The sequence below is a fragment of the Pongo abelii genome, chromosome 10 (assembly GCF_028885655.2).
Source record: "Pongo abelii isolate AG06213 chromosome 10, NHGRI_mPonAbe1-v2.0_pri, whole genome shotgun sequence".
NCBI lineage: Eukaryota > Metazoa > Chordata > Mammalia > Primates > Hominidae > Pongo > Pongo abelii.
Window position 1 is genome coordinate 80392412 of NC_071995.2, and position 22153 is coordinate 80414564.

Sequence of the window (22153 nt, forward strand, 5' to 3'; positions counted from 1 at the left end):
ATCATTAAAATGTCAGGAAACAACAGGTGCTGGAGAGGATGTGGAGAAATAGGAATACTTTTACACTGTTGGTGGGACTGTAAACTAGTTCAACCCTTGTGGAAGTCAGTGTGGCGATTCCTCAGGGATCTAGAACTAGAAATTCGATTTGACCCAGCCATCCCATTACTGGGTATATACCCAAAGGACTATAAATCATGCTGCTATAAAGACACATGCACACGTATGTTTATTGCGGCATTATTCACAATAGCAAAGACTTGGAACCAACCCAAATGCCCAACAATGATAGACTGGATTAAGAAAATGTGGCACATATACACCATGGAATACTATGCAGCCATAAAAAATGATGAGTTCACGTCCTTTGTAGGGACATGGATGAAATTGGAAATCATCATTCTCAGTAAACTATAGCAAGAACAAAAAACCAAACACCACATATTCTCACTCATAGGTGGGAATTGAACAATGAGAACACATGGACACAGGAAGGGGAACATCACACTTCGGGGACTGTTGTGGGGTGGGGGGAGGGGGGAGAAAAAAAATAAACAAATAAATAAAAACTCAAAAAAAAAAAAAAAGAATAGACAGCCAATTTTTCCAACTAACATACATTAGAATTTGATTTATCTGATTTATTGTTAAAAAGAGTCTCTCTAGTTAGGTGGCATTATCCTGGACAATAAATATAGTGATAGTATGACTCACTTCAAGACTTTCAGGGTTTTATTTTTAATCATCAAAAAATTAAATTATTTAAAGAGCTTATTTTATTTTATTCTAGGACATTAAAATTAGGAAGGATCATAAGGACTATAACCTAACCAGAAAAACTGATGAACCAAATATTTTATTCTCAACTATCCAAGGTAACGATTTACTGAACCTCATTATTATCACCTCTCTAGATGAGTCACTGGTGAGTTTATTAATAGCTAAATTAAAAACTATTATGATTCAACTCTATTCAAAATGTTTATTAAGTGCATCTTATATGTATGCTGTAATATACTAGGCAGGTAACTTTTATGTACTGGACATGGTACAGGCTCTACTACCTGATAATGTGATGTTTTGCTGGGGATATATTATTACCTTCCTGCTACCTTTTTTCTTTTTTTCTTTCCTCTTTCCCTTCATCCACTGCCATCCTCTTTCTTTCTTCTGGCTTTCACCCACATATTCAAGTTAAAAAATGTGGTTAAAAACGTATTGGTTGGCCCCGATAAAGGTTAAGGATGCAAAACAAAGAACAAAATTGGCTCTTAATTTAGGGGTGCCCATGCTCTAATCCTTTCAACTTGTAAATATATTACCTTGCATGAAAAAACGTAGTTGGCAAAGGTGAGGAGGTACTTGAATAGGCTACTATTTTTCAAAGAAGTGATAGAAGAGAATCAAGCTTGGAAGGACTAATACTTGCAAAGGCACAGAGTCTATAAAAGTACTTGTATGTCTTTGATATAATATTTAGAACAATATAAATTTCAAAGTCAAACTTACTTTATTCTCTACTATTTGACTTCATACCAAGATATAACTGAAATTCTTTTTTTTTTTTTTTAAGATGGAGTTTCACTCTTGTTGTCTATGCTGGAATGCAATAGCGCAATCTTGGCTCACTGCAACCTCCACCTCCCGAGTTCAAGCAATTCTCCTGCCTCAGCCTCCTGAATAGCTGGGATTACAGGCATGTGCCACCATGCCTGGCTAATTTTGTATTTTTAGTAGAGACAGGGTTAGTCCATGTTGGTCAGGCTGGTCTCGAACTACCATCCTCAGGTGATCTGCCTGCCTTGGCCTCCAAAAATGTTGGGATTACAGGCATGAGCCACTGCTCCCAGCCAACAAATTCTTATGTATTATTCCATTTGATTTCAATTCACATACAAACATACATTTATTTACCAAGATGGGATTATACTATGCTCATTGTTGGGCTACTTTATTTTCATCTTAAAATTATGTATTAGATATATTTGATATAATCATGTATCTTTATAACTATATAATATTCCATTCTATGGATATACCATAATTTATTCAATCCCATATTTATGGGTATGTTTTGCTTTTACAACTAAGACTGCAATATTTCTTTTCTTTTTTTTTTTTTTGAGACGGAGTCTCACTCTCTCACCCATGCTGGAGTGCAATGGTGCGATCTCGGCTCACTGCAACCTCTGCCTCCCTGGTTCAAGTGATTCTCCTGCCTCAGCCTCCCGAGCAACTGGGATTACAGGTGCCCGCCACCATGCCCAGCTAATTTTTGTAGTTTTAGTAGAGACAGGGTTTCACCAGGTTAGCCAGCGTGGTCTCAAACCCCTGACCTCAGGTGATCCACCTGCTTTGGCCTCCCAAAGTGCTGGGATTACAGGCGTGAGCCACTGCACCTGACCAGGCTGCAATATTTCTTATACACATATCTTTGTTTATGAAACTGGCTTATTGAATGCACTGAACTCATTGAATAAAAACAGGGATATTGTTTTGTTATTATCTTCCTACTACCTTTAACAGTCGTTCTCAAAGTATGGTCTCTGGACTAGCAACATCAACATCAATATCACCTGGAAAGATAGAAATGCAAATTCTCAGACCTGACAGGCCGTCTTCCCAGACCTCCTGAATCAGAAACTCGAGGAGTGAGACCAGGAGTCTGTGTTTTAACAAGCCCTCCAAGTGATTCTGATGCATATTAAAGTTTGATCATCACTGGCCAACACTCCTCTCATTCCTACTCCTCAAGGACATTTCAGGCAAATCCTTTAGCTTTCTCGTCTCGTTCAATTTCACTACTTGCTTTCAGGCATTAAAATATGTCCTAGATAAATTGAATAGAAATTTCAATTTCACAATCAATTCAAGACTTGAACCATGACTTACAAGTAGGGAAGGGGGAGACTATCTATTTTTTTGCTTTTCTTTCTTATTCTCATCTTACTCTGCTACTGTTGGATCTCTCTTCTCTCAATAACTAAGACCTAAAAAAAGAGTTGGAAAAAAACAGAAACCACTTGTTAGGTGATTTGTGCTGTTGTAATCCAGCAATCAGGTTCTTTAATGAGGCAGCCACCAAATGTGGATTGTTTGAAAGACCTTCACAGGTATCTCTAATTTGCACAGTTCCAAGACAGGAGTAGTGTACTCACATGACCTCTTATAATTCTTTGCCCCATCATTCTCCATCTTCTGGCTCTATAGCCACAGCTCTTGGCAGTAGTGCACTGCACAGCCTCTTATTGTTAGAATCCTCTTACCCCCAAAATTGATTGTTTTAATTGATATTAGGTTGAAATGACTCAAACTGAATTACCTTCCACAGCAATCAGTTAATTGACAGCAAACACATACATCTATGACATGCTAATTGTTGGGAGTACAGACTATTCCTCCGTTATCTTTTCTCTTTGCCAGTCTCTAGGTTTTAAAAAGTCCTGATAAAAATTAATCCTTTCCCTATCTGAAATCAAAGCAAACTGACATACATGTAGAAGTAAAAAAGATGAAGATGGAGATTAAGTATTAGTATTATGAATGAAAGTTTGTTTTAAGGAAATAGCTTAGAGCTGTACCAGTAGTACTTGCCAATCCATCAAGCCCAAATTAAACAGAACTCTTACCTAGTCATAGGCATTGCTGGGAAACTGCGGTACTCACCCCCACGGAGCAGCCTTCTTAGTCCTTGGCAGAAGAGCAAATGCTAAGGCATGCATCTTATGGGCAGGCTGGTTCCCAAACAATGGAGAAAGAGTAGTTAGTCAGAAACTTTGTGCAGGCTCATCAGATAAATTCTCCTCTTTCCAAATAAAGAAATGAGAGAAATGAAGAGAGAAGCAAAATGTTATCTAGTTCAGCTTTGTCTTACTATACATGCAATATGAACAACAAGTGCTAGTCACATATACAATTTTAAATTGTCTAGTAACCACATTAAAAAGGAAAAAGAAACAAGTAAAATTAACTTTAGTAAAATATTTTTATTTAACCCAGTATCCCAAAGTATTACTATTTCATAGAATAATCAATATACAAATATTAATGATGTCTAATACTCTTGTACTGTCTTCAAAATTTGATGTGCATTTGACATTTTCAGCACATTTCATTAGGACTGGCCACACTTTAAAACACTGATGAGAGGTACAAGTCACTGGCTACCATATTGCACCATGAAGATCTAGTTTAATGCTTCCTACCTTGAAACATAAGGAGAAAGGATTGTATTTTTTCATTACAATCAGCCAGATTCCATAATTCAGAATTCCCCCGGCATAAATGAAACGATTGTTTCTATTATGACACCTTTCACACTGAGCTCCAAACACCACAATTCAAGAGATTCTAATTCTCTCTAATTCTCCCTGTCTTAAAGATAAGCCTACAAATTTTTGCAACTCAGCAAGCATCCTGCTATGAAGTATGATCTTGTTCTCCTATAATTTTTACTGTCACTCCTATTACAACAGGTAGATCTTTTTGAGCCCTCTTTCTTGGATGAGAGAGAAAACCCATCTACAGCAAGAGCCAGAGGAACAATTTATGTTTTCAAGCTCTGTTGATGAGTGTGTGTCTTGGGGCTAAAATGATGCATCTTGAAGTAATTATTATCAATTTTCTTCAAATGTTCAGATTTATACAATTCTAAACAACCAGAAAAACATTCATTGAACATTTTGTACTATATCCTTGAAAATATATCTGAAGAATACATTTGTGAATGTGAAATTGCTGAATCAAAGGAAATGTTTTTCTTAAAATAGTTTTTATAATTTTATAGATGCTGTTAACTGGTCATTGTAAAGCCAGCCTCAACCTACTTCTCCTTTGTCACCTCCCACTAGAGCAACAGGAAATCAAATTCTTGCTTTCCCAGTCTCCTTTAAATCTAGGAATTGCCATATGACTTTATCTGACCTTTGAAACATGAGCAAAAGTCTTTTGAGGGGAAGTGTCTAGAGATCTCCTTCTTTTTCTAAAAGCTGGCATAGCCCTTCTCCCTTTCTCCTTTTCTTTGTTTTTGGCAACAGAGAAAAATGTGTGAATCAACAAAATGTGTGAATCAGCTGTTTGGAGCCCATGAGGTGACATGCATGAGGGGCAGGCTAATGAAATCACAGAAGAGGTGGTGCTGTTATCATCAACCTTCTGAACCAGCAATTAACTTCATATTGTTTGAAGTATTTTTTAAAAACCCTTATTTGTTCAAGCCACATTGTCAAATTTTCTGTTACTTGCAGCCAAAACATTCTTAAGTGTAATTAGTCTGTTGACAAAAGCCTCTCCAACAAATTGTACCAAACCAATCGTTTTCAAACAAACAGTATATAACAGTGAATTTTCGCCCAGTATATCCCTGCCAATACAGGGTATCATTAAGAGTTTTAGCTTCTGCAATCTAATAGGCGAAAAATGGTATCTCACATTATTTCAATCTCCAAGAACAGAGATTTATATTTTTGTTAGGGCCACTTTACCTGAAGAAAAATATTTCTGTCTACATATTGTATTTTAAAAGTGATAGTCGGCTCCCAAAATATATCGTTAGTTTAAAAACAACAACAAAAAACTTGAAAGACTTTAAATTATAATGATATGTATTTAGAAGCATATTTATAGCCTAATAATTAACATTATTCCTATTATATATCTTATACAATAGATATAATATGTATATATATGAAAGAAACCCATTTTAACACAAATATTATGTATACTACTTGCCTCAGACAATGGGAAAACATGTGACATACAGTCAATGAATAAACTTTGCCTATGAAATCATCTAAAATTTCCAAAGAATTTAGAACCTTACATCCCTTGAGGATGTCCCTTCTCTTGATCTTGCTCAAATAGTATTATTTTGTGCACCACAGCTATTATTGCCAAAATTTTAAGCTCTTACAAGCTAAAAGTGGAACATTTTCTAGTTGCAAAGCAAATTCATTTTATATAATTGAATTTTAAGGAAAAAATTGTTTTTTTATTCTGAGATCCTTTATCTAACTTTTTTCCATTTGTTCTATTATATATGAGCTGAAATATATTCAAAGAGATTAAAATTGATTTATATTCTATAAAGTTAGAAATGAAATTTTTATACAATTAGTTATCATACATATTCAATTTACTGAAAACTTCATATATAAAGAGTCAGCATTTATGGAAAATCTGGTTTTTAGCATATGCAATAAATATATATGATTATCTATTAAGGGTATTTACTATTTTCTTGGAATTTTACATTATTTTACATTAACAAAATAATGAGACACTTGAGATGCCTGGAACATGATTATTTTGCATGCATAATAAAGTTTTCTTAGTATTATCATAATTATCACAATCAGAGCCGCCTTATCATAGCTGATTATGATGAGCATGCAATCAGTAACAAAAATGTAAAAGTTGCCTGCTATACCAACAAATATTGAACATAGATAATAAGTAGTAGTTTCACTGGAATGTTTCTAGAGGAAGCCAACTATTTGAGCCCCTCCTGAATGGGCCTTTGTTTTTGACTCTTGTCCTCCAGGTTATTTCTACATTGAAAAAAGAGGGTCCTGATAGGTACCTCAGATTACTGAATGATGAATGTTCTCTTTTGTTCTTTCTCTAAGTCCTATTGCTTAGGGACTGGCCTGTTCCCATTTTCGCCGTCTAGCTTTGAAACCATCTATCCTGGGTTGGGGATCTTTCCAATATTATGCTTCTAAAACCATCACGGTGTAGAAACTTGATCCCCAAAGTTCTACACCATTTTGACACTTCTCTGGAATGTTTATATTTGCCAGAAAATGGTCTAAAATTGACACACACCTATTTAAATCAAATAACTGATGATTAGCTCCTTCACTGGGATTACTGCTTCTGCCCTATTTGGTTCTACATTCTGTTAATTCTCCATTCTTTCTTTTTTTAGCCATTCTTTACCTGAATTAAATGTAAAAGGCAGTATAGTATACTAGACAAGAGTTCCTGAGCTTAAATTCTGACATGAACATTTACTATCTGTGCCTATGGGAAAATTTCTTAAACAAGTGGTAACTGTTTCCTTATCTGTAAAATGAGGATGATGACAGCATCTACTTTATAGTGTTATATGAAGAAGTCAATGAATTAATAACTGTGAAACTCATAGAAAATAATCTGGAATGTAGACAGTGCTCAATAATATTACATATTAGTAATTTAATATAACATGAAGCCATTTAAGACAAACCTAGGATATGAAAGTCATAAAAATTATTTTTACTACAGGATACCCTGGGACTGCCTATACTTAGGAAAATAAGGAAGGAAAAAAGAGATTCCCAATGTATTTAACAGTGGCAAGAAAGGTAAAAAATGAGACAAGAAGCAATAAGTTGAAATTCACCTATTGAAATTGTTGTTTTGCATCTTAAATACTGAAAATTTCTCATAGAACAGTCGAGCCAAAATTAAGCCAAAAGGCTGGCTGAAAAATTACTGGATAAGAATAAATGTCACATTTATGCCCAGGCCATTCTAAAACTAAATAGAGATTAAGCAGCAAACACCTGAGTGAGAAGGATTATGCTAAGACAGTATAAGGAAAAAGAATGGTTGGCTGGGCACGGTGGATCATGCCTATAATCCCAGCACTTTGGGAGGTCGAGGCGGGTGGATTACGAGGCCAAGAGATCGAAACCATCCTGCTAACACAGTGAAACCCCGTCTCTACTAAAAATACAAAAAATTAGCTGGGCGTGGTGACACATGCCTGTATTCCCAGCTACTCGGGAGGCTGAGGCAGGAGAATCGCTTGAACCTGGAGGTGGAGGTTGCAGTGAGCTGAGATCGCACCACTGCACTCTAGCCTGGGCAACAGAGCAAGACTATCTCAAAAAAAAAAAAAAAAGGAATTGTCAAATGCCTTAAGTCCAATAAAACAAATAGAAAAAGAAGGGAGGATGATCAGCTGAATTCAGGTCTGAGTACCACATTGTTGGTAAACATATGTAAGTTCTTTATCAGACTGCAAAATCATTGTATGAGATTACGATTACTTTACTGATAAGGTGCTGGCAATGCAATGCTGTAATGAACTAAAATATGATGCATAGTAAGCTTTCAGACAAAATCTTATTCTTACTAAACTTCTCATTAATTAAAAGTATTGGAAGAGTTTGGAAGAACATTATAATTACTGTCATTATTTTCATGTTCAAACTAGAACCTTATTGTGTTAATAGAATATTCCAGGCATGGGTAAACTCAATCTTAGCTCAATTTTCTGCACCTCAAATTGTAAGAAAAGTAGCTCTTCCCTAGTCTGTCTGTTCCGTAGAATCAAAACCCCTTACCCTCACCTTCAGTTTCATGTTTTGCCTCCTGCCTCCATCTCTTATTTCATTTCCTTATTATTTACCACCATTAGTTAGAGAGACCACATCATTTATTATCTGAACTGAAGCAACTCCAACCGTAAATATAGGTCTCTAAAATAATTAAACTAATATAAATATTTGAAATATTTATGTGCTAAATGTTTGGCTTTATTATACTGGTGGACCTATATATTTTCATTTAAAACTAGTTTTAAAATAAAATTCTACTTAGAAAGTAAAAATAACATATATAAATGTACAAAAAGGGGGAAATCTACTTTATCTTGGCTATCAGAATATTAAAAAATAACATAAATAGTGTAAACCTTATTGGTACATATGCATGTACTTTTAATCAGTTTCTTAGTTGTATCTATCCCAAAACCATGTCACTGGCATTTTTCCAAATACTGTATTTCAATGGTCATATATTTATTTTTTCATACAATTTTCTGCAGTCTTCTTCAAAACCAAATATAATGTGAATAAATTTGAAATTGTTGCTATCTTCAATAGAATAATTTCTGTAATCATAATGATTTTTATTAGGAAAATATTCTTTTTATAGGGCTGGAACAACTGATAAACCCAAAGTGAATTCTACCAAATGAAGGACATTCTTAGTTCAATATTTTGTATTTAAATGAGTAATCACAAATATTTTGCAAGCACATCTTTTTTACCTGCAGTCAGAGAATTTGTCTGAAAAATATTTTACATAAAATAACTGATCAAGTAAGTCATTGCTATTTATAATTATTTTAGATGTTTTGCCAAATTTAGATCTTGCAAAATTATAGGCCTTCTCAAGCTTCATTCTATTCTTGTACAGAATCTAAATTAGTCCACGAAAATGGGAGTTCCATCAAAATCAGCTTATTCCGAAAGCAATTCTAGAACTTCAAACTAAATCTTACTTGCTGTTTGAACTCCTACTATTTAAATTGTTCACTTATTCCTTTGCTTTTATATTGAGAAATTTCCAAATAATCCTGCTTTTAAGCTTTATTTTCAATAATTCTGTTTATAAGATTTATTTTCAATTATTCTCCAAAAGATGGAGACTCTTGGCATTCCATTTATTGAATATTTAATTCAAGATTTCTCATTGATTTTCAGGGAAATGTAACCAAGATTTAGGGAAGTCATTATTTAGATGTTTGCTACCGGCTGGGCTCAGTGGCTCACACCTGTAATCCCAGTATTTTGGGAGGCCAAGGCGGGTGGATCACCTGAGGTCAGGAGTTCGAGACCAGCCTGACCAATATGATGAAACCCTGTCTCTACTAAAAATGCAAAAATTAGCCAGGCATGTTGGCATGTGCCTGTAATCCCAGCTACTCAGGAGGCTGAGACAGGAGAATCGCTTGAACCCAGGAGGCAGAGGTTGCAGTGAGCCAAGATCATGCCATTGCATACCAGCCTGGGCAACAAGAGCAAAACTCCGTCTCAGAAAAAAAGAAAAGTTTGCTACTACAGTAAGATACTTAGGTTGAATGACAAGGCAGTTCTTCAAAGACTCAAGCATTTCTAAAGTCTGAACGATGCTGGACAGCAAAGAGAGAAAGAAACTTATTGGCATCCTGAAGTGTTTAGTTGTACTCAACATCAATTTTGTCACAGACATCTTGTAGTTGTTACTCTAAGTGTGTATACATTTAAAATATTCATCGAATTTTGACAAATTAATGTGTATCATAAAAGTACCAAGTAAATTTTCACTTTGTAGCTTTCTTAATTTAGTTACAACAGTCTTTTAATGACAATACTGTTCTCTACATAAAAAATTTTAGCTACAGTATCACTGCAATAACCATTTTAAATAGAGTTTCAAACTTATAAACTAAATTTACAATAGCAATATAATAATGTTAAACATATCAACTATGAGAGAATCGGCTTCCAAAAGATTTACTTTGATTCCATGAAGTTAAGTTTTTTAAAAGGGAATCATTATGGAAATTAACTGATTTCCTATTTTAAGCATCTAATGATGTTTATGTGAAAACTAGCATCATTTAACTGCCTGCAAAATTCCGCTAACTGATCTGATACATTAATACCTAACATTTCACTTTTTGTACATGAAAAAAAGCTTGGGGTTAAAATTGAGCAAAATTAATTTAAAATAATAATTTTTAATCTAGATTTGCCTTCTGGAGCTTCAAGTATCTAATAAAGTTTGGAACAGATGATGATTTATGTTTTTCAGGATACTTAGATTTTCAAGTTTCCACATGGTCAGAGATATATTATGGCCTCTGTGATGGATGATAAACATTGTCAAATATTTATATAGCTTACATATTCTTTATCAACTTTATTGAGAAAGAGACAGACCATAAGATTTCATTATACATGCGCTTTCCTTTTTTTTAGTTTATTGCTACTGATACTGTTTATTCCAAAATAAAAATATCTCACCAAACAAAAAAATAGAGATATATACCATATGCTTAATGACAGAGGGTTATTGAGATAAATCTGTATGCAAAGTACATGAGGACACTCCTAGCACTTTCAGTATAAGTCCTTGGGTGTACCAGAGACCTTCAAGTGGAACTTTGTAAAATTTTACATGATATTACTCGGAAGATCAAAGACAGATTGGCCTTTGTACTCAGTCAATGCTTGGTTAGAGAGAGGGAGAATATTACAGACATTTTTTAGTGTGTCTCTGAAGCCTATCTTATCTGTCACCAGTTTAATAATGGTAAACTGTAAGAGTAAGACATGGTCAAGAACACAAGTCTCCCAGTCCCTTTGAACAACTCCAAATAGGTTTCATATTGAGTTTCTAATGAGTTTTTAATATGTCCAGATCAGTGATTATTCTCAGGATAAAATGAAGCTGTTCCTACCAAAGAGCTATGGCTCAGACAGTAGCAAAAGTTTAACTAATTTTATGTACCTAGCACAGGGAATTCCAACTTATCTCTCCAGTGATAAAAATATTCATTTCCCTAGGACTGTTATTAAGAACTTTAAACTCTTTGCCACATAAACAACTTTATGGTCCAGATCACTCTCAATCCTCAGGAAAGTAGAAAGAGACAATGTCATGCTTAAATTCAAATGAGTAAAATTGTCTATCACTATTTGGCTTGTTGCCTAATAATGTCCTCATAACCATGAAATCCTTTACCTCTGAGACCCATAAAATATCATCATAATTATTACATGTCACCATAAGAGGTTAAATATTTCTCTTCTGATTTTGGACTCTAAATTACTTCCATCAGACATCAAGGCATAGCAAAGTTCTTTGAAGAACTCGTGCAATATACTTAATCTGATCAACAACATGTACAAATTTCTCTTCCTTCACAGTCTCCTAAACAAATTCTACGTGATAAAACTCAGAGACTTTATCTTCTGAAAAAGGATAAAAAATGTCTTGGAACTACATTGAAAACAATGGTGTCAGGTACTTCTAACCACTAACACAGCAGTTTAACTCCGTAGTGTAAATCCTTGGATTCATGTGCCCTTGCTAAAAATCACACAAAGTTTCAAACTTCCTTTGTACTGTACTGCCATTGCATTGAGAGATTTATCATAAGGATTCTTAAGAATGTTTCAGAAGCAGATAGTCAGCAGAAGAAGACATCTTCAAACCAAGAGCTTCAGATCTAGAAGACAACAGCATGATGTAGAAAACATCCACCCCAAACCTACAGAACTAGGTCTAGCTCACTGGGGCTGCAGATTGCCATGCATGCCTTTGTTTTTTGTTTTCCTAGTTGATTTCTTTCCTTTTTGCTGAGTTAAGGTTTTATATTTTAAATAAACACTTGTTATTTTTAATGTAATACTTACAAAATTTTATACATAATATTTCTTTATGCATTCTTAATTACTCTTTGGTATGGGTCCAATCCCTGGCTGCATACTGTGCATGATTTGGACAAATGTACAATCAAACTGACTGATTTGTACATATCTCTGAATGCTAATCAGTTCTCTTAAGTATTAATGCCTAAAACACATTTGTTTTCACTAATGATTAGACTCAACCATAACATGAGTTTTATCTAGCAAATAGCATAATAGTTCAGGTAAACAAAAATGTAAAATCATCTGTCATACAATACCTACAAGAAGAGGTGTCTGTTTTCACGAAAATAACAGCCAAGATCCATTTGTAATAAATAGACTTGATAATCAAACTTTTATAGGGATAAGGCTTAGATGAAAACCAGGAAATACATGTCTTATATTTTACCTCTTACATTTACAGACCTTACAAAGAAGGCTTCCTATGTAAGTTAAAAATCTGATTTCCTATCAGATCGAATCATTGATCTGTTTAATAATGTCATCACTTTATGGTCTTCTGCCTAGTACCTAACTACTTCTGAATAGAAATGAAACCATATAATGAAATTGAGATACTCCATTAAGCTATTTTAGTCAAGATCACATCATTTAGTAGAAATCAATGACTATTATTGAATTTGTATGCCCCCACACACACAAAAAAGGTTATTGGCTACTACCAGAAAACTTGACAAGATCTTATCTCAGGAAACTTCTATCTGTCTGCAGGATAGTCTCTAAAATAATGCAGTTTCCATTTTGACCCTCTAGTTCTCCTTCTTTGAAAAACAGCTTGCTTTAAGAAAAGAAAAACTGGCCTCAATTAGAGGTTCAAATCCTAACTTATTCAGTGAAAAATTCTAGACACTTTTTTCTGTCCTCAAGACTTTTTATATTATTTTTTAAAAGAGATATAGAATATAAGGAAATTCTTATCTGTCATGGTTCAATAATTGAAAGAGAAGCTTAAAAATCTCAGTAAGCACATAGATTTGCTCTCATAAGAAGTTTATGAGATTGGAACATGTTGATTTAAAATAGAACAGTCCTAGACAGAATATTGACGTGGTGGTACATGTCCTACTTCAGAGGAATAACTGAGGTGGCACATGTGCTATTTCAGAGGAATAATTGTTGTAGCATCCCTACAGATTTTTATGAGACCTTTAATACTACTAAGAAGATGACAAATAAATGAGGAAATCATGAAATTAATTAACTAATAGCCTCATATTTGTTCTGCAGGCTCTTCATATTGGGGATGGAATCTGTTATCTTGGTTTAATTTAGGCACTGTTGGATTTCAGTTTAGCAGTCAGCTACAAATCTTGATTATAATTATTCTCCTATAATTTGTCTAAGTGGCATGGTTTAAATGCTGTTGTTCAGCCACTGCTCCATCAAGTAATCCACAAAACTGACCTGCCAAAAAGAACAAGAAAACCTGACATATATAGCAGTTGAAATGACTATCAGCAAAAACTTGCTGTGTAATTATGACTTTCCAAAGAATTGATATAGACCTGAACTGATCATTTCCCCAGATGATAATGATCTATCCTTTAGCCTGGGCTGGAAAATGATGACATGTAGAAGTGAAGAATTGAAACAACGTGTGTCACTATGACTTAGTTGAGATTGTATATTACCTGTGTCAACATGAGTTAGTTGTTTGTTCCAGGAAATTTTGCCAAGAAAAAAATAAAGATGTAAACCAATAAATCATTGTTTGCTTATGTAAATTTCCAAAGATCAATTTATTAGAGGCAATAGACTGTTCACCTGAGAGAATAACTTGTTTGTCACCCATAGTTTATTTATCAAGACTTGCTTCATCACCCTTGTTTCTCTGTGTCCACCAAATCTAAACTATTATATCATTAATTTTGTCTAAACCTAATTAGTTCCCCATCTTTCCAGACTCATCTTCAACAACTTTATCTTATATAACAATGACCTATAAATATTCCACTTCTGACCTCTCCTTCCCAAAACAATACCAAGACTATATTAAGGTGGTGTGCTACCCAATGAAGAAAGTTCTAGTAAATTTTGCTTTCCTTTATTAATAGGTTGTTTGGTGATATTTAGTAGGATTCAACATAAACTACTTCATTTGGTTGGCCATCAAGCTCTCATTCTTCAGTGTCATTGTTCATTGTTTGCCTCACTTCTAAAACTTCCAATACCTCCTCTTTTCTCCTCTTTTGCTAAGAATTACCAACTCATTTTACTTTTTAAATTTTTTTTAATTTTTTTGAGTACATGGTCAGTGTATATATTTATGGGGTACATAAGACATTTTTATACAGGTATGTAATGCATAATCATCACATCATGGAAAATGGGGTATCCATCTCCTCAAGTATTTATTCTTTGTGTTACAATCAAATTATACTCTTTTAGTTATTTTAAAATGTTACAATTAAATTATTATTGACCCTAGTCCCTGTTGTGCTATCAAACACTAGGCCTTACTCATTCATTCTATTTTTGTATCCATTAACCGTCTCCACTTCTGTCTCACCACACCCCACAACTACCTTTCCAAGCCCTCTTGTTACCATCTTTCTATTCTCTATCTCCATGGGTTCCATTGTTTTGATATTTAGATCCCACAAATAAGTGAGAACATGTGACATTTGTCTTTCTGTGCCTGGCTTATTTCTCTTAACATAATGAACTCCAGCTGCATCCATGTTGCTGCAAATGACTGAATCTTATTTTTTTATGGCTGAATTTACTCCATTGTGTCTGAGTACCACATTTTCTTTATCCATTCTTCTGTCAATGAAGACACATTGCTTCCAAATCTTGGTTGTTGTGAACAAAGCTGCAACAAACCTGGGAGTGCAGATATCTCTTTGATCTGCTTGTTTTCTTTCTTTTGGGTATGTACCAGCAGTATAATTGCTGAATTGTTTGGTAGCTCTATTTTTAGTTTTATGAGGACCCTCCAAACTGCTTTTCAGAGTGGTTGTACTAATTTGCACTCCTACCAACAGTGTACAAGTGTTCCTTTTTCTCCACATTTTCATCAGCATTTGTTATTGTCTGTCTTTTGGATAGGAGCCATTTTAACTGGAGTGAGATGTTGTCTCATTGTAGTTTTGATTTGCATTTCTCTGATTAAGTCCAATGTTTCTTTGTTGATTTTCTGTCTGAAAGATATGTTTAAAGCTGAAAGTGGGGTGTTGATGACTCCAGCTATAATTGTATTAGAATCTATCTCTCTCTTTACCTCTAATAAAATTTGCTTTTATATCTGGATGCTCCAGTATTGGATACCATATATATTTTAAATTGTTATATCTTTTTAATTAATTGACTTTTTTATCATTATATGGTGACCTTCTTTGTCTCTTCTTATAGTTTTTGTCTTGAAATCTATTTTGGCTGATATAGGTATAGCTACTCCTGGTCTTTTTTGGTTTCTATTGGCATGGAATATCTTCTTCCATCTCTTTATTTTCAATGTAGGTGCATCTTTGTAAGTGAAGTGTATTTCTTGTAGGCAACAAATCAATAGATCTTGGTTTTCATCCATTCAGCCACCCTGTGTCTTTTGATTGGAGAGTTTAGTCCATTACATTGAATGTTATTATTGATAAGTACGGACTTACTCCTGCCATTTTATTATTTGCTTTCTGGTTGCTTTGTGGCATTCTTTTCTTTGTTTATTTCCTTCCTGTCTTCCTTTTAGTGAAGGTTGTTTTCTATGGCAGTATGATTTAGTTTCTTGCTTCATATTTTTTGTATATCCATTGTATGTTTTTTGGTTTGAGGTTAATATGAGGCTTGCAAATACTATCTTATACCAATTATTTTAAGCTGATCACAAGCTAAAGCCAAGCAGGGTGTCTCATGCCTGTAATCCCAGCACTTTGGAAGGCCAACACAGGTGGATCACGAGGGCAGGAGATCGAGACCATCCTGGCCAAAATGGTGAAAACCTGTCTGTACTAAAAATACAAAAATCAGCCAGGAGTGGTGGTGCATGCCTGTAATCCCAGCTACTCGGCAGGCTGTGGCAGGAGAATCGCTTGAACCCGGGAGGCAAAGGTTGCAGTGAGCTGAGATTGTGGCACTGTACTCCAGCCTGGTGACAGAGTGAGACTCCATCTCAAGAAAAAAAAAAAAAAAAAAAAGAAAAACGATATTGATTCTAAATACTTGTGGAAACAAGTTTCTAATGCACCTTGTGAGCTTGTCACCAAAGATCTTTATTTCCTTTTCCAACACCCCTCCACCAGCACCATTTGCTTTTCTCCTGATTACATTTTAGAAGTCAGCTTATAAATTGTGCCCTCTGGGAAATCTTCCATCATGCGTTGAGGCTGAATACTATATCACTAATCGCAGTGTTTTAATGGCTCTTTAAATTGTCTTTTTTCCCCTTTTAGCCATAAACTTTTTTTTTTTTTTTTTTTTTTTTGACAGAGTCTTGCTCTGTCACCAGGCTGGAGTGCAGTGATGTGATCTTGGCTTACTGCAACCTCCGCCTCCCAGATTCCAGCAATTCTCCTGCCTCAGCCTCCTGAGTAGCTGGAACTATAGGCACATGCCACCATACCCAGCTAATTTTTGTATTTTTAGTAGAGATGGGGTTTCACCACATTGGCCAGGATGGTCTCCACGTCTTAACCTCATGATCCACCTGCCTTGGCCTCCCAAAGTACTGGGATTACAGGCATGAGCCACTGTACCTGGCCCATAAGCTTCTTGAGAGCAGGAACTGATTTATTCATTAACGTACTCCTGGATATTTAACACAGAGTTTGACCTATTGTTCATTATCACTAAATATTAGATCTTGAGGGTTTTGAATATTTAAGATATTTTCATAAATTTTATATTTTTGAATGCTTTGTTAGTGTGAGGCATTGTGTAGAATAATTCGTGACATGTATCTTCATGAAGAGGTGACATTTTGGTTAATTCAGAAAGGAAGTTAAAGTTTCCAATTGAAAAAAATTAAAGAAATATGATAAAAACATTGTAACCAAAATTAATTCTTCAGATTAGCTTAGCTAAACACCTTTTAATAATCTGTCATGCTCTTCCATTAGGTATCTAGGAGTCCTAGATAAGCAAATGTAAAGACTTACATGAGAAAACTGTGCCTTTCAACACTAGAAAAATGTGATTATTATAAAATTGAAAGATAATCTGTTCAGGAACCAGCACTATAGGACAGTGTTACAATTTTTAGGAAATACAAGATAAAAGCATATTTTGTCTCCCACTGCTTTGATATATTTTTAGTTGAGTCTGGGCAAATATTCTCTCTTTTTTTCTGTTTGTGTGTCTGCAAACAGAAATCTCATTAAAATGTCTACCAGAAATACTATGGAATTAGATGCTAGATTAAAGACAAGAACATTGGATTCCTAAGTGCTGTGGAAGATAAAGTTTTAATAATAAAAGTAAACTCAAACCTATGACACATCTTATTTTCTTTATTTTTGAAACCATAGGTTACCATGACAACGAAGTAACCTGAGGAATCCAATAGTTCATTAATTCAATTAAGTTTTTTTTTTCCTCCAAGAAAACAGAAGATTTTGTTCTCCCTCAAGAATTTATAAACTGCGGGCAAAATGTGCCATAAAATCATTTAAAATGAAAATCTCCAATTAAAGCAATGCATCTTTTAGAAATAATATCTGCCAGAAATTTCAAAATCCAACTGAGTCTTGAAATTATTAGTTCCTCTATTTAATCCCCAGGCATCTTGAATTTCAATACTTTTAAATAATTCCTCTGACAATACCAAATAGAACTAAGTGTAAAATGACAACAATTAGCTACGAATTAGCATTTCGAATGACAATGTAAAAGCTCAGTATTATTTGAGATGCAGCCAAAATATTACAGGATAGAGAAGTGACATTCTTCCCTTATTAATTAGGTGGTTCTAATATTGCACACTACTTTAGGAATTTGAATAATTATTTTTCTTTAAAGTGTTAATGCAGCTCCTAATTTCTAGAGTTTTTCCATCAATACTGCTTCAATAGCAAGATTATTCTTCAATCCAACCATGTTAAGTATTACATATAACTTAAAATATAGTATATTTTAGCCTATCCATTTGTGTTCCTGACAACAAAACATAATGTGAAGGTCAATCAAATTATGACAATTAAGGAGAATATGAGCAAAATAATATTTTAAACATTTGTGTGACTCTCACTTATCTAGCTAAATACACTAGCCTCTTTATTATTTTATTCACTTTTTTTTCTTTTACAACTTTTATTTTAGGTTCAAGGGGCATATACACAGGTTTGTTACATGGGTAAATTATGTGTTGCTGGGGTTTGGTGTACAAATCACTTCATCATCCAGGTAGTTTCACAGAACCCAATAGGTAGTTTTTCAACCCTTACCTTCCTCTCACCCTCCACCCTCAAGTAGGCCCTGGTGTCTACTGTTCCCCTCTTTCTGTCCATGTGTTCTCATCATTTAGCTCACATTTATAAATGAGAACATGTGGTGTTTGGTTTTCTGTTTCTGCATTAATTTTCCCAGTATAATGGCGTCTGGTTGCATATATGCTGCTACAAAGGACATGATTTCATTTTTTATGGCTGCATAGTATTCCATGATGTATATGTGCCATATTTTCTTTATCTAGTCTATCACTGATGGACATTTAGGTTTATATCATGTCTTTGCTATTATGAATAGTGCTGCAGGGAACATACATGTGTTTTTTTGGTAGAATGATTTATATTCCTTTGGTACATACCCAGTAATAGGCTTGCTGGGTCGAATGGTAACTCTGTTTTAATTTCTTTGAGAAATCTCCAAACTGCTTTCCTTAGTGGCTGAACTAATTTACATTCACATCAGGAGTATATAAGTGTTTCTTTTTCTCTGCAACCTTGCCAATGTCTGTAATTTTTTTCCATGATGTATATGTGCCATATTTTCTTTATCTAGTCTATCACTGATGGACATTTAGGTTTATATCATGTCTTTGCTATTATGAATAGTGCTGCAGGGAACATACATGTGTTTTTTTGGGAGAATGATTTATATTCCTTTGGTACATACCCAGTAATAGGCTTGCTGGGTCGAATGGTAACTCTGTTTTAATTTCTTTGAGAAATCTCCAAACTGCTTTCCTTAGTGGCTGAACTAATTTACATTCACATCAGGAGTATATAAGTGTTTCTTTTTTCTCTGCAACCTTGCCAATATCTGTAATTTTTTGACTTTTTAATAATAGCCATTCTGACTGCTGTGAAATGATATGTTCTTGTGGTCTTGATTTGCATTTCTTTAATGATTAGTGATGTTGAGCATTTTTTCATAAGCTTCTTGGCTGCATGCATCTCTTCCTTTGAAAAGTATCTGTTCATACCCTTTTTGCCTACTTTTTAACAGTGCTGTGTGCTTTTTTCCTGTTAGATTAAGTTCCTTATAGATTCTGGATATTAAACCTTTGATGGATGCATAGTTCGCAAATATTTTCTTCCATTCCTTAGGTTGCCTGTTTACTCTGCTGATAGTTTCTTTTGCTGTACAGAAGCTCTTTAGTTTAATTAGCTGAATAAACTTGATCCATGCTTAGGGTTTACATAATCAAGTCCCTTTTCAATCTTTTTTGAGATTATATAAACATCAACAATAGTAACCCTCTATAGAAAAAATCAGGTTGGGCCCAATTTATTATCTTTCCACATCCAGTTAGCATCATTTAGATACACTATGAGTTTCTTATCAAGTTGATAGCTATGAGTCTAATAAAGAAATTAAAATATAAATGTAAAGAATTCATATATTACAAATTTACTGAATTTTATTCATGCTAAAACATAGCTTTGTGATTATATATGTATATAGATACCTATATGACATATATGATACACATATACACATAAATGATATATTTATTTACCATCCTTTGCACCTGAGAGATTAAAGACAGTAATGGTTACGTGTAGCTGTGATTTTAAATCTGAAATATGATGTATTTTTAAAAGAAATATACTATACAAACAGCATTGACAACTAACTTTTTGATTCTTGGGGAACGTATTGCTGTTCTGTTGCCATCTCATGAGGAATTTGTCAACTTGTCATTTGAATGCCATCATTGGGTAACAGCCAGTGATACACATTGTGCCAGGCACTGTCCTAAGCATTTTTATATATATTACTATATTTCATCCAATAAAAAATAAAAGTAATTATTATTGTCGCCATTTTACATGGTGATGAGGATGACTCAGAGGAACTGGAATATGCCTAGGGATGCAAAGAGAGTAGGATTCGGAGTAGTGATTCTCATCCAGGTCTAATTGACATCAGAGACCAGGCTCCTCACATGCTACAACCTATTGATCTAGCCCCTTCTCTGAAATTTTTCTTTTGTTGGCCCTTTAGTAGTATGTCAGTCTATTCCTGAAATGACCATAATGCTCATTCCTTAACATTTAATACCTTTGGGGTGTCCTAGTCATATAACCTAAGGCAGTACTGGGATAATGAATAAAAGGAACAAGTTGCTGACAGTCTCTCCTATTGAAGGTTGTCACAGTTTGCAAATAAAAATATAGACATGCAGTTTAATTTGGATTTCAGCTAAAATTTGAATCTTAAATGTTGCCTGGAATATACTTACACAAAAATTATTTGTTGTTTATCTGAAGTTCAAACTTAAGTGTGTCCATTGTATTTTACCTAGCTTGTATCCTCATTCCTCCCCTACACAAATGTGAACAGTAACTGTGGCTCCAATACCAAATATGACTTTTGAAAATATATTAGCATTAATTTTTGAAAATCTTAATAGAAAAGATCATGGTTGAGGAATCCAAGGCCTATAAAGAAAAATAATGTTAAGAGAAAAAAGACCATGAGTAGACTTATAAAATGCATAAAATAATTTTACATTTGCTAAAACCAAAAAAAGTACAAAAATAAATTAAGAAAATATCAATGGGGATGTTAAATATCTTAATTTTATAATAGTGCATCTTGGAAAGTTGCTTTCTATTTAACTTCGATCTTGAGATTACTCATGAGAGGAAGAGGAGGCCACTCTGGTAGTACTTACAGGAGAGAAAAAGAGGAAAGTGTCATATAAATTAGATTCCAAAAGTCCATTTTTGTGTTGTGGATTCAGCTGGCTTCTGATTATTGACTTTTTAAAAACTAATATATAATGGTTCAAAGTTTTCAGAAAGTGTTTCTCTATATTCCATTCTCTCATTCATACTCATTTATTTTTGAGAAATTATAAAATTTGAGCTAAGCAACTTTTTTTGAAGATATTCTTATCACTCTTTACAAAGTTGTAGCAATTTAGTCATGTCTCTTTTGCAGATTTCCCCTTAGAATTTGATTGCATAAATGCTCAAAGTGCCAACTTTAGGTACTAAATCTTTTTTCAGTTGAATTCAAATAAAGTTCTTGATCCCCTTCAGTATGATTTCCAAAATTACCTTTGGCTTCTTTTGTAAATGTACAGTACACTTTTCCTTTAATCTGAAATACTCTGTACTTTTTTCTGGAAGCTGAATTCCTCCTGCCACTACCAGGATTCTCTACACTTTGGCAATGGAGTAGAGATTTAAGGAAAAAAAAAGAAAAAAGTGTTATGCTGGGTGTGGTGGCTCATGCTTGTAATCCCAGTACTTTGGGAGTCCAAGGCGGGCAGATCACCTGAGGTCAGGAATTCAAGACAAGCCTGACCAACATGGTAAAACCCCATCTCTACTAAAAATACAAAATTAGCTAGGTGTGGTGGTGCATGCCTGTAATCCCAGCTACTTGGGACGCTAAGGCAGGAGAATCGCTTGAATCTGGGAGGTGGAGGTTACAGGGAGCAGAGATGGCGCCATTGCACTCCAGCCTGAGCGACAAGAGCAAAACTCCATCTCAAAACAGAACAAAACAGTGTTTTATCACAATGAGTCACATCCTACTTGGTGTCCAAGAAAACATTACCTGGCCCCATGATA

At 34.4% G+C, this 22153-nt stretch overlaps 1 long non-coding RNA gene across 1 annotated transcript in view; it reads left to right on the top strand.

Annotated features, from left to right (window-relative positions):
• LOC134759470 (uncharacterized) overlaps positions 1-22153 on the top strand; it is a 68318-nt gene that overhangs the window by 6489 nt on the left and 39676 nt on the right. The window contains exon 2 of the long non-coding RNA XR_010135692.1: positions 791-875. This is a non-coding gene — a long non-coding RNA (uncharacterized LOC134759470). The remainder of the gene's footprint in view (positions 1-790; positions 876-22153) is intronic.